The 13,163-nt window shown below is 39.0% G+C and overlaps 1 protein-coding gene and 1 pseudogene across 1 annotated transcript in view; both read right to left on the reverse strand.

The window, feature by feature from the left end:
• Window positions 1-13,163, reverse strand: part of ATF6 (activating transcription factor 6) — a 168,229-nt gene that overhangs the window by 50,220 nt on the left and 104,846 nt on the right. The window lies entirely within an intron of this gene.
• LOC100945868 lies at window positions 2,307-3,530 on the reverse strand (annotated as a pseudogene).

Raw genomic sequence — 13,163 nt, forward strand, 5'->3', positions numbered from 1 at the left:
AAAAAAAAAAAAAAAAAAGAAGAAAGGCATTCACTCAGTTCTAAAAACCAGATCTACTAATTTCAGAGTTTCCAATCAAAATTTAGTTTAGGCTTTTGTGAATTATAAAAAGAATTTCAAACTAAAATTATTTAATTCCAAGATAACTTTTTTCCCCTCCTCTTTGAGATAAGTCTCACTCTGTTGCTTCAGCTACAGTACATGATACAGCTCACAGCAGGGCTCTCTCAAGGGCTCAAAAGATTCTTCTGCCTCAGCCTCCCAAGTAGCTGGGACCACAGGCACCTGCCACCATGCCCATCTAATTGTTTCTATTTTTTGTAAAGATGGTGTCTCACTCTTACTCAGGCTGGCCTCAAGCAATCCCTCCATCTCAGCTTTACAATAGAGCTAGGATTACGTGTGTGAGCCACCGCATCTGGCCCTAAAATAAGTTTTAAAAACCATTTCTTAAAAACAAAATACACGCACACTCTCAATCTTTTGTCTTTTTAAGAGAAATAAAACAATGGCTTTAACTCCAGTACTAATAGACAAATGACTTATATTGGATACCATGCTTTAACACCAGTTCCTTACGTGAGTTTATTATTATAAAAGCTTTCCGAGTTATTCTCAAGCAAGGGAAAAATCACATAGGGATTAATTTTTGCAGAAGTAGGGACTTTATAAAAGTATTCCAGCACCAATTTATTTGATAATGTATTAGAAAACAGAGAAAAATGCAAATACCAAGAATCTTTAACTACAATGGATATGCATATTTTCTTAGTAAAAGGAATGACTGGGATTAGAGAAGATTAATTTCAAACTGGCACAGGGTTTGCCAGCTTAAGAGTAAAAGAACAAGATGATGATTATATTACATAGATGGAACAGATGTTTTAAACCTTAGATGATTAACATTAGTTGAAAAATTAAGCAACATTTGTTCTTCCCTTACATAGCCCATATGGTTGCGTGCAATTAAATGCCTTTCGAGTGGTATGAACTGACAAAGGGTTCCTGGCACTTTTCTGAATCAAATGAAACATTCTACAAGGCAAATAAAGAGAAATCCTGTTGGTGGGGGAGATACTAGGCAATATATTTTGATGCTATCGTCTTGAGCGCAGTAATCTGGAACTCCCTGGCTCCAACTGACCCTCTGTCCTCAGCCTCTCAAGTAGTTGGCACTCCAGGTGTGCACCATCACATCCAGCTAGTTTTTTTTTTTTTTTCTTTTTACTTTTTGTAGAGATGAGGTCTTGCTATGTTGCTCAGGATGAACTCAAACTCCTGGCCATAAGCAATCATCCTGCCTCAGCCTCCAAAAGGACTGGAATTACAGGGCTCTTTAAAGGCAGATTTGAAAGACTTAGGCTTTTCAGAAGTTCAACAAAAGAATAAACTTATCTTGTTACTTTTGAGGCGTTTACTTTGAAAATAAAATGTCCACTAAACCAATTTATAATTTTTTTTTAATCTATACAGGTTAGATAGTAAAATAATTGACCTTACCTGCAAATAAAATCTGGTAAATCTCAAATTTTAAAACACCAACAGTATAGTTCACTGTTGAGAACACAATGGTTTCTCCCTCGATAAAGCAGGAAAAGAACTCAAAGTCGCATTTTAGCATTTTTAGATTTAAAGAACGACTCATTATGCGAGAAGGAAACTCTAATGAGGGCATATCAAAACTAACTTAAGAAGGGAAAAGATGATGAAATCAACTGGGAAAAAAAGCAAATGTAAGCCTAAGTTCCATGGACTTAACAAGGACCTATGAGATAAATGAATACAATCCAGGCATCCTCAAACTTCCGCGTGCAGGCCACATGCAGCCCGCCTAGGACATTTATCCGGCCTGCTGGGTGTTTTTGCAGTGGCTGCCTGTCCTGCTTAGCAGCGGACTAGTCCCAGGCCCGAAGTCTGGCCCTCCAATGGTCTGAGGGACAGTGAATTGGGTCCCCGTTTAAAAAGTTTGAGGACCCCTGGAATACACAGAAGAAATTCTAAACTGCGTGTGAAAGGAAACTGGATGATGCTGAGATGGTAGAAAGTTAGGAAGGAAGCCATTTTCGCAGATTCCTATTCATTCTAATGGAAGTGGACATCTATTTCTTTAGAAGAATTAAAATCCATTACTCATATTCTCATTTTGCTTACACATTAGTTGAAAAATAACAACGGTATGAGTCCAAATGAGGAGGAGAGAAAAAGAGAAAAACCCTACATATCCAAAAGTAAAGTTCAGATAAGCACACTTAGGCCATAATAAAATGTTATAACCAAGTTTTATTTCGATCTGCTAAATTAGAGGCATACAACGACCTGGAAACACTGTTAAACTCCCTTCCCTGCCGAAAAACAGACCATGGTGTAAAGGAGCATTTTTCAGGTCTGAACAAAGTAACACATAGCAGAACTATAGGAAATGCTTCATTTAACTTTTTTAAGCTTTTAAGTAACCCCTGAAACCATTCAATGTCACCAATGTCATAATAAAGAAATCTTTGCCAACATTCATCTACAAAGCTGCTTTTAAAAATGGCAGTCCTTTCTCCTTGGCCAACCTTCACACATGTTACCAGATGGTTTGTCCCTATTCTCCCCAAGAAAAGAAAGTCAAATAATAATTACACCAAAAGAGGATTCAGTATGAGGATACACTGTATGAAAGTCTAACTAAATGGTAACGCGCATTTCCAGTCGTTTCATCACCTGTATAGTCATTAATAATCAGCCTGCTAGCTGCTGAAACAGCTGGGCCAACTCCTGATGGCAAGTGGGGTAGTGGAAGGTCCTCAGTACAGATTATCGGTGTTGGTGCTCCGAGGGGTCTTGATTTTCTCAATGTTTTTGAGAATTACATCATGCAAGGTGGCATACTGGTTCCGCACGTGCAGCAGGATCTGGCGCACACTCAGGTACTCATTTTCATCTACCTCCGCCACAGTGCGACGATAATCTTCCACTTGCGGGTACTTCACAATCTTGGACACCAACTTGGCCCGGGTGTTGTAGTAGGTGGAGAAGCGACGTAGATAGGAGGCTGCTGTGCTCTCCACGGTCCACAGTTGGTCCACGGTGTCCTCCTGAATAGACACTCCGAAATTGTTGCCATCCTCCACCTTGGGGATGAGCAGCTGTACCCACATCCGGACTGTGTTGCATTTCTCTCTCAGCAGCTCGATCTCAGGTTTGACCCGCTCAATTAGCTCCACCAGGTGCTGGTTACTCCGCAGCAGCTGTCCCTCTCCGCCCGGCAGTGCCGGCACCTTGACTGAGGACTGGGTCTGGAGAGGCGGCGGGTCCCGGTTAGGCCCGTCCCCCGCGGTGTCCGGGGCGGAAGGGGACTCCGGGGCTGGCACCGAACGGATTCTGGACAGGTCCTGCAGACGGAGCTCCTGGACTCGGCTATCCAGCTCCGACAGCTTCTGAGGGAAGAAGGTGGACACCAGATCCTCGGCCTCCTGTGCGATCCGGGCCCGAAATGAGTCTACTTTCCCCTGCATGTCCTGTTCTAGCTTCAGCGGGGAAGCCATGGCCTCCGGAGGCGTGGACAAGACCGGAGTCTCTCGCTTAAGCTGCCTGTGCTTGGGCCCCACCGCGACCACCAACTCCCAACAGACCACCCCGGAAATGACATCCGCCGGGTCCCAGAGCCGCGCGGCTGTAAAGGTAACCTGCGCCCGGCCACGCCCCCGAGCCAAGTGTAAGCTCAAGCTCGATCACCCACGCTCCAGGGACCACGTGTTTGGGGAGACCCAGCCGGATATGGTTCCTAGAGTCGCTCCTCTCCTACCTACAGGTCCCACAGTTCCAAAGAACATCGCTTAACATAAGCATTTAGAAGATGTGGCAATGTTGAGATGCTCAAAGAAGTCCACAATCCCGGATCGAAAATACACAATCTCTTTTGAACGGAATCTCATCAATGGGCTCTCCAGAGCAAGACTCACTTTTGGGGAGCAGTTAAGTCATACCTTTTTGGGTAACCTAGGCCTACCCATGTGCTCCCCTTAGAAAATCAAAAGTGGGCTCGGCACTGGTAGTACAGTGGTTAAGGCGCACGCCACATACACTAAGGCTCGTGGATTTGAACACGGCCTGGGCCAGCTAAACAACAATGACAACTGCAACAACAACAAAAAAGCCAGGGCATTGTGGCAGGCGCCTGTAGTCCCAGCGACTTGGGAGGCTGAGGCCAGAGAATCACTTAAGTCCAGAAGTTTGAGGTTGTTGTGAGCTGTGATGCCACTGCACTCTACCTAGGGCTACATAGACTCTGTCTCAAAAAAAAAAGAAAGAAAGAAAGAAAGAAAATCAGAAGTGGTTTACTTCACTTCTGAAGTGTTTTAAATCAAGTCAGCAAACTTCTGAGACCTACTGTGGCTTCACAAAATTTTTAGTATAAATTACAAATGTTAAGTTACATGACTCTGAACTCATCTATTTTGAGGACAATGAGAAAAAAATGCAGGCTGGGTGCCGTGGCTCATGCCTGTAATCCCAGCACTGGGAGGCTGAGGCAGGTGGATTGCTTGAGTCCAGGAGTTTGAGACCAGCCTGTGTAAGAACTAGACCCCCTCTTTACTAAAAATAGAAAAACTACCCAGGCATCTGGCAGACTCCTATTGTCCCAATTACTTGAGAGGCTGGGGCAGGAGGATTGCTTGAGCTCAAGAGTTTGAGGTTGCTGTGAGCTGTGAAGACACTCCAGCACTCTACCAAGGGAAACAGAGTGATACTGTCTCAAAAAAAAAAAAAAAGAAAAGAAAAAGAAAAAAGAAATGCAATCTAGACTCAAGATCAAGGTCAAGGTCAAATTTCCTGAATTTGCTAACTATATTGCAGTTACAGAGGTGAAGACTCCCACTACAAAGGAATGAAGTGACATTTAATTATAAAAGTAAAGAGAATGAGGGGAAAATATTAAAAATTGATGAATCTGCATAAATAATGTGCAAAAGTTTAGTATTATTCTTGTAACTTTTCTGTAAGTTTGAAATTATTTTGAAATAAAGTGAAAGAACTACCTTTTCCCTAATTCTGTAATTTTCTAAACTTTCGGCCAACACATTTATATTCATTTTCCTTTCCCTGAAATACTTTCCTTTTGTTCTTTGCCACACCACAGAATAAAGTGCATGCCTTTGACTTTTACACTGAAATTAATGAAGTTTACTTCAAAAAGATTATCCTAAAGATGCTATCATACAGTTAGTTTCATATGTAACTCTCACCTCAGATTGTAAACTTCAGAGCAGAGGCCAAGTCTTAATTCCACTGCATTTGGCACAAAACCTGGTATGGAGCAGGTTCTCAAGGCATTGTCTAGTGAAATAGTCTTGAATTATTAAAATTTTAGGTAACCATTCAGTGGTGGGGAAGCCATGGTCTTAAGGAAGCTTGTGGCCTTCTAGGTCCTAAAGTGTGGCTTTTTGACCAGATCCAAATTATACATAATAAATCTTTTATTAGAAGAGTTTATTGGAAAGATGTTTGGAGATCACTTAGGTATCTAAAAATAGACTTGCCATTTGATCCTTCAATTCCTCTACTACGTATATATCCAGAAGACCAAAAATCAATCTATAACAAAGATAATTTGCACCAGAATGTTTACTGCAGCCAAATTTATAATTGCTAAGTCATGGAAGAAGCCCAAGTGCCCATTGATCCATGAATGGATTAATAAATTGTGATATATGTACACCATGGAATATTATGCAGCCTTAAAAAAGATGGAGACTTCATCTCTTTTATGTTTACATGGATGGAACATATTCTTCTTAGCAAGTATCTCAAGAATGGAAGAAAAAGTGTCCAATGTACTCAGCCCTACTATGAAATCTATTTATAAACACCCACACTTCCATATGAATGCTATAACCCAACTACAGCCCAACATGAAGGGGAAAGAAGAGCAGGAGGGGAGGGGAGAGGAGAGGGCAGGATGTGTGGAGGGAGGGTAATTGGTGGGACCATACCTATGGTGCATTTTACAAGGGTACATATTAAATCTACTAAGTGTAGAATATAAATGCCTTAACACAATAACTAAGAAAATGCAGTGAACCAGTTTCTTGAAAGTATTTCAAATTGTATATAAAACCAGCACATTGTACCCCATAATTGCATTAATGTATACAGCTATGATTTAATAAAAAAAATAAAAAATAAAAGAGGTTGAACAGAGAAAGATGAAGCTTTTCATCTCTCCTTTAGTGCTTAAAAAAGAACAATCTTTAAATCAGAAGGCTGACCTTGAATTGAGAAGACTGAAGGTTCCCCACTACCAAAAGTAGTTTAGTAGGGTATGTTTTGAGATAAACACCTATAGAAGGGAAGAGAGAGCAGAGGGAGAAATCGAACTTTGATGCAATCTCAAGGCCTCAGCTGACCCCATGGGAAACTGGAATGGCCGTTAAGAATTACCTTGAGTTGGGGAGAAGACAATCCCTGACGAGGGCTGTTTGGCAGCAGGACTTTCAGCTGTTCGGAAATAATCCTTTAGTCCTGATGGATAATTTGGGGAATGCATCTTGTTGTGTCATATTGCAATACCTATACTAACAATGTAGCAATATGTGTTCAAGTAGAGTATGTTCAGCCCCATTCAGGAATTGAAAATTCAAAATTCAACTGTGTTCAGACTGCTTCAAATCTTACAGGAGTGTGATAAAGAAAGATGAAGCAAAAACAAGCATATGGGCATGTGTGTATGTGGTTATATATGGTGGGAGGTTAGGGAACTAAAACTGGTTTTCTGGATCTCAGCAGATAAGGAAAAAGTGTCAGGAAATGAGGGAGGTGAAGTAAGCAAGGACCAGCTCATGGAGGAGGGTCCTATTTGCCATGCTTAAGAAAGTTAGATTTAATAAAAGTCAATCAAAGAACTTATGCAGGGAAAAAAATACATGATGGATGATATAAAGAGTGGAGGTGGATTTAAAGAGACTAAAGGAAGAAAGACTGTTGCCATCATCCAAAAGAGAAACTATGCCTCGTTTAAGGCAGTGGTGATGGGGTTGAAGAGAAGCATCAAGAGAACTTTAGAAAGCAAAATTAACATAACTTGGCAATAGTTTGGGATGTAGAGAGATGAGAAATGCATAATTCAACACTATGAAACTTTATTTTTTGCTTAGAGAAAGAATTTCTCTTTATACTTATATTAAACCTCCCTCAAGAGGTGATTAGATATACATACATTTTTACACATTCATATTTACATTCAAGCTAGGGGGATTTAGATAAGGCTATCAAACAGAAAAGGAAAATCAAATCTTGAAATGTGGCCAGTTTTCCCAAATCTTTCTTCAGAACCTTGGCTATAAAGATTATAATGGAATTATTATGAAAATTCTTTTGCACCCAAAATATGTTCAGTCATACATATGATTTAATAAATGGTTACTCAGGCCACGCACGGCGGCTCACGCCTGTAATCCTAGCACTCTAGGAGGCCAAGGTGGGTAGATAGCTTGAGCTTATGAGTTTGAGACCAGCCTGAGCAAAAGCAAGACCCGGTCACTACTAAAAATAGAAAAACTGAAGCAAGAGGATCACTTGAGCCCAAGAGTTAGAGATTGCTGTGAGCTATGACGCCATGGCATTCTAATCAGGGTGACAGCTTAAGACTGTCTTAACAAATAAAAAAATATAAATGGTTACTCTATTTTCAAAAACTGAGTACGTCTGGTTGCTCCTTTAACAAAATGGGAAGTTTCTACTTACATTATGACACTGATTAATACATCCATTTATAAGGAATTATTTTCTTTAGTTGCCTGATTAAAACATAAAATCCTTTAGGGGACTGCATTGTTCCTTTTTCTAGTATGATAAAAGATTTTATTTATTCATAACGTTTCCTGTTCTTGTTAACGGGAATAATGGTTGATAGAAAAATAATAGCTCCTAATTTTTCTTCCCTCATCAATCATCAGCAATTGTTTTTTTAAAAATTATTTAATGCACTTGCATGCCTTGATTTCACCCATGAAATTAATTCTGAATGTTAACAGGGGGAGGAATGCCAGAGACTGCTATGGAGAATGTGATCATAGTCAGGTCAGTTTTTCCTTTCTCTGAACTCCAGCAGGGTTCATCATGTACTGGTGCCAATAACTGACATCCCACTCTTCTTTTAGAAGTACCTACAGATTTATGGATTGATTTATCCTCTGTGTATCCTCTGACTCTGAAACCAAGCTCTATGAGGAATGGATTCTGTGGCCCTATGTCTGCATTCCATTTACAGAACTATTCTAAGCAATTATTGTGTCAACAATTGGATACAAATGTAAGCTTGAGATATGGATTGGGATTTAATCCTTCCAATCACATTTTTTCCTTACTGATTTCTTTGTTTCTAAACGTTAGCAGAAATATAACCAATGGGACTAAATCTAGAAATAATCTTAATTGGTGGGTGGTAATATTTATCCTTTTAAACATTCTTCATCTCTGGGTTGCAATGGATCATAAGTTATCGAAGCCCACTGGCTTCATTTACCACTTATGAATAACCTCTAATGAGTATCATAAAATGCTTTGTTGGCAATATACTTACAAAGTTACCCCACCAGAGCCAATTCCTAGACAGCTACAAGCAAAGTACAGAAACAAACAATGTAGAGGTACCTGCTAAGGGTCTCCATTGATTGTAATTGCCAATTCAATGTCTCCAGAACTCAGTTGCCAAATCTAATGTATGCATGCATGCCTATAAATGAAGCAGAGTGGCAATATAGCACTGTGGTTAAGGCTATAAAGTCAGCCTACTATGCCATCCTGGCTTTGCTACCTACTAGCTGTGTGACCCTGGCCATTTTACAAAACCTCTCTGTGTTTCATTTCGTACTTGTAAAACTAGAAGTACAATCACGGGCTGCATGATGTCATCAATGGCCTGCATTTTTGATAGAGTCCCATAAGATTATAATGGAGCATATATAGAAACCCGATATACGGCACTTGATACTGGCATGGCAGATCAAATGGGGAAATGATTGTTAATCAGAAATATTTCTGGGAAATTTTGTTTTCCGTATTAAAAATATGTACAAATAAAAAAATATATGCCATGAAGGTTTGTGTAAGTACACTCTCTGATCCTGGCATGATGAAACTGTCCAATGATGCATTTCTCAAAATGTATATATCCCCGTTGTTAGTGACACATGACTGTGTAAGATGTTCCTAAAATTTAGTTTTATGTAGTTAATAAATGTAAGCCAGTGCTGGAACCCTCTTCTAAATACTTCGCACAAAAAATTATAGAGTTATCTTCCTGAAATGCAAGTCTGAGAGTATCTCTGTCTTCTATAGGTTAAGAACCAAACTTCTTAAGCATGGCCCATAACTTCCTTCATGATCTGAATCCTGCCCTCTTTTATTTCCCATAACCTACTCTGTATTCCAACAACACTTCTCTCCCTCCTGTGTGCTTACATATTCAACTTTCTCAGTGTGAAATGCCACACTGTGTCATGTTCCTCCCACTCCCTGCTCTACTCATCCTTCTATAATCAACTCAAGAACTGTTTTCTGAAAAACCCTTGATACCATTCCTCCTTCCTCAATGAAGTTAGTGCTCCTGGCATAAGTAAACTAGTGTAACAGTATCTACTTCATAAAGCTGTTGAAAGGATTAAATGAAATAACTTCTATGAAACAGCCAGGACAGTAAATGCTTCATACATAGTAGTAGTTTTATTTGAAACCTCAGAGTATTCTGCATGACGTCTCTTTTATAGTTCCTATCACAGTATGTAATTTTAGATTTACAAGTCACTTTTCTCCACTATAATAAATTCCTTGAGAACAAGGATTTTAGCTATTCATTTTTTTTTTTTTTTAAGAGACAGAGTCTCACTTTGTTGCCCTCGGTAGAGTGCCATGGCATCACAGCTCACAGCAATCTCCAGCTCTTGGGCTTAGGTGATTATCTTGCCTTAACCTCCCCAGTAGCTGGGACTACAGGCAGCTGCCACAACACCTGGCTTTTAGCTACTCATTTTTATATATTCTCTAGTAGCACAGTATCTGGTACCAGTAAGTATACAGTGAACATTTACTGAACAATTAATGAAACAAAACAGGATAAAAACCTAATTAGCAGACAAGATGGGGCATTCAAGCAGCTTATCTCCCTCTTTCCCCAATTGCTGAATTATGCTACATCATACACAAATCCATTCTGGAAATCTAACAGCAGCGTTCTGGGCTGAAGGGTTTTACACAGGAAAAATGGGAAATACATTTTTTTTCTCCCATCAACAGTAGACAGTTCGACAATCTGCTCTTGACACTGGTAATATGCCAGAATTCTATTAGTTAAAGTATTACTTAGTTCTAAAAAGTAGCTCTCACTGAAATTGCTTAAGTTCATCGTAGAATAGTAGTTATGCAGCATTACACATTTGTGCAAAAGGAATATATTGGGGAGAGGGTAGCCACAAGGCGTAAGAGTGATCCTGGCTCTGACTCACGCTCCTACTGTTTATTTATAGCTTCTTATTAGTATGGGATTTGTTTTATTTGGCAAAAATACAAGATTTCAACTGACTAAGAGAGGAAGATGTAAGAAAATGCCTAAGCATAAAACTTCTACAGCTGAATAATAATCTGTAACTCAGTGCTGTATCAACAGGCTCCCCAGGGGCTGGTGCAAGCTGACACCCCTCCAGAATTACAAATTTCATGAGCTGCAGACTTTACTGCTAAAAGTAAACTAGTGGTTAGCCAAAGATTTTATTCTTCTTTAGACACCTCCATTTATAAATGCTAATTTCACTAGTTGGAGTTACATTTTTAGATTAGAGTACAAAATAATTCTAATGAATTCCTAATTTCTTTAAATAATTTTCACCAGCAACCAAAATAGTCAAAAGCAAATTTTAAAAGACAAGCCAAAGAATGAATATGCTAAGACAAACTGAAGAATGTATACGCTTCAAACTAAAGTAGGTGTATCTTTAACTTTAAAGAAACTTCCTAATTTCCCAAAGTGGTTGTACTATTTTACATGCTCATCAGTAGTATATGAGAGTCCCAGTGTCTCCATATGCTTGATACAGTCAGTCTTTTAAATTTTAGCCATTCTAAAACAGCTGTGTGGTGGTTTTCGTTGTCGTTTTTAATTTGCTTTTCCCTAATGACTAATAATTTTGACCATCTGTTTATGTGCTTATTTACCATCCATAAATCTTCTTTGGTTAAACATCTATTCAAATCTTTTGCCCATTTTTAATGGGTTTTCTTATAATTGAGAGTTTCTTTTTTGAAGGTTTTTTTTTTTTTTTTTTGTCTTGCTTCACTTAGCAGCTTTTATTATCTCACAGTTTCTGTGGATCAGAAGTCCAGACATAGCTTTGTTGAGTTTTCTGCTCCAAGACCTCATCTGAAAGCTAACGGTAACATTCTTGGTCTGGGCTGCATTCTCATCTCAAGGTTTGACTGGGGAAGGATCCACTTATAAGCTTACTTGATTGCTGGTAGAATTCAGCTCCTTGTGGGATGTTGGACTGAAGGCCAGTTTCTTGCTATCAGTTGAAGATTACCCTCAGTTCCTGCCACATGGACCTGCCCATTGGGCAGCTCACAATATGGCAATTAACTTCCTCAAAGCCGGCAAGGAAGAGTTTATCAATTTATTCTAATTACAGAGGATACACATGAACAGGCAGATGGAAGAGATGAATAGGCATGCATGTGGGAAGAGGAGCAGAGCTTCCATGCCCTCTCCAGGCATGCCCCCATCTAGGAACCTCCAGATGGTCAGCAAAACTGGAAGCTTCAAGAGTTCTTTATATATTCTAGACACAAGTCCTTTCTTAAATACATGATTTGAAAATGTTTTCTCCCAGTCTGTTGTTTGTCTTTTAATCTCCTTATTAGTGTTTTTCAAAAGGCAGAAATTCTTAAGTTGATGAAGCCCAATTTATTAACTTTTTCTTTTATGGATTGTGCTTTTGTTATTCTAAGAAACATAGACTCATGCCTATAATCCCAAAGCACTCTGGAAGTCAAGGCAGGAGGATAACTTGAGGCTAAGAGTTTGAGCCCAGCCTGGGCAACACAGTAAGATCCTGTCTCTAAAAAAACACCATATACTAAAGAAATAAAGGAAATATTTGCCTAACTTGAAGTCACAAAGATTTTCTCCACATTTTCTTCTAAAAGTTTTAGATTTTACATTTAGATCTGTGGTCCACTTTGAGTTAATTTTTATTTATGGTGATAGGAACGCATCAAAGGTAATTTTATGTAAATGGCATCCAGCATTGTATGGTATTCCATGCTGTGTCCATATCCACTAGCTTTTAAAGAATTATTAAAGCAAAACCAAGTTAAAAAGATGCCAGACTATCCATTTTCTTTGTGTTATCTTTGACTTTGTTAGGTTGCACATTTTGTTGGAACTTCTTAAAACAGTATCCTATGATTGAACTTCTTCAACCTCAAATTTCTAGTCTTTATACTTAACCAATGAAATGTTATTTATATACTCTGGAAACATACCGTATACTGCAGATAATTATAGCAAAAGTGTAATGGGTAGCAGAAGATATTGCCAAACCAAAATTCTGGAGACCAGACGAGATAAACACATAATACTTGCCTATATAGACCACAGCACTAGAAAATGCACAGAAAATTTAGAAAAAGAAACCCATGGTTCTTGTAAGAACTGACTGCTATTTATCTAATCAATTAGCAGTTTGTTTCCCTTAATTTAATGAAAAAGAGCTTCAGAATCAGACCCTAGAATGAATCTGTTAAAAACATATGTAGTGTGAATACACATTCATACATATACATATATTCCTGTGCATTGGTGTAAAGAATAAAAAAATCTCGCAGGGTATAGTTTATTCTGTAGCATTGTACACTCTTATTCAGAAATAAGGAAAAAAGTTTTTCTACTCAGCTGTGAGTTATTACTTTTATTAGTTTGGTGGAGAAATAACTTTTGGGGGCTGGTATAGCACTTTTTTAAAAAATAGACAATCATGTTAGCATGTGCTTTAGAGTAAGATAAATTTGAGTTTTAACTAGCATTGCTCAACTGCTTGCAAACTTTAAAACTAGGGATACAGGCTCGGTGCCTGTAGCTTAGCGGCTAGGACACCAGCCATGTACACCAGGGCTGGCCGGGTTTGAAC

The sequence above is a fragment of the Otolemur garnettii genome, unplaced genomic scaffold, assembly GCF_000181295.1.
Source record: "Otolemur garnettii isolate 467f Iridium unplaced genomic scaffold, OtoGar3 scaffold00016, whole genome shotgun sequence".
In the NCBI taxonomy this organism is placed as follows: Eukaryota; Metazoa; Chordata; class Mammalia; order Primates; family Galagidae; genus Otolemur; species Otolemur garnettii.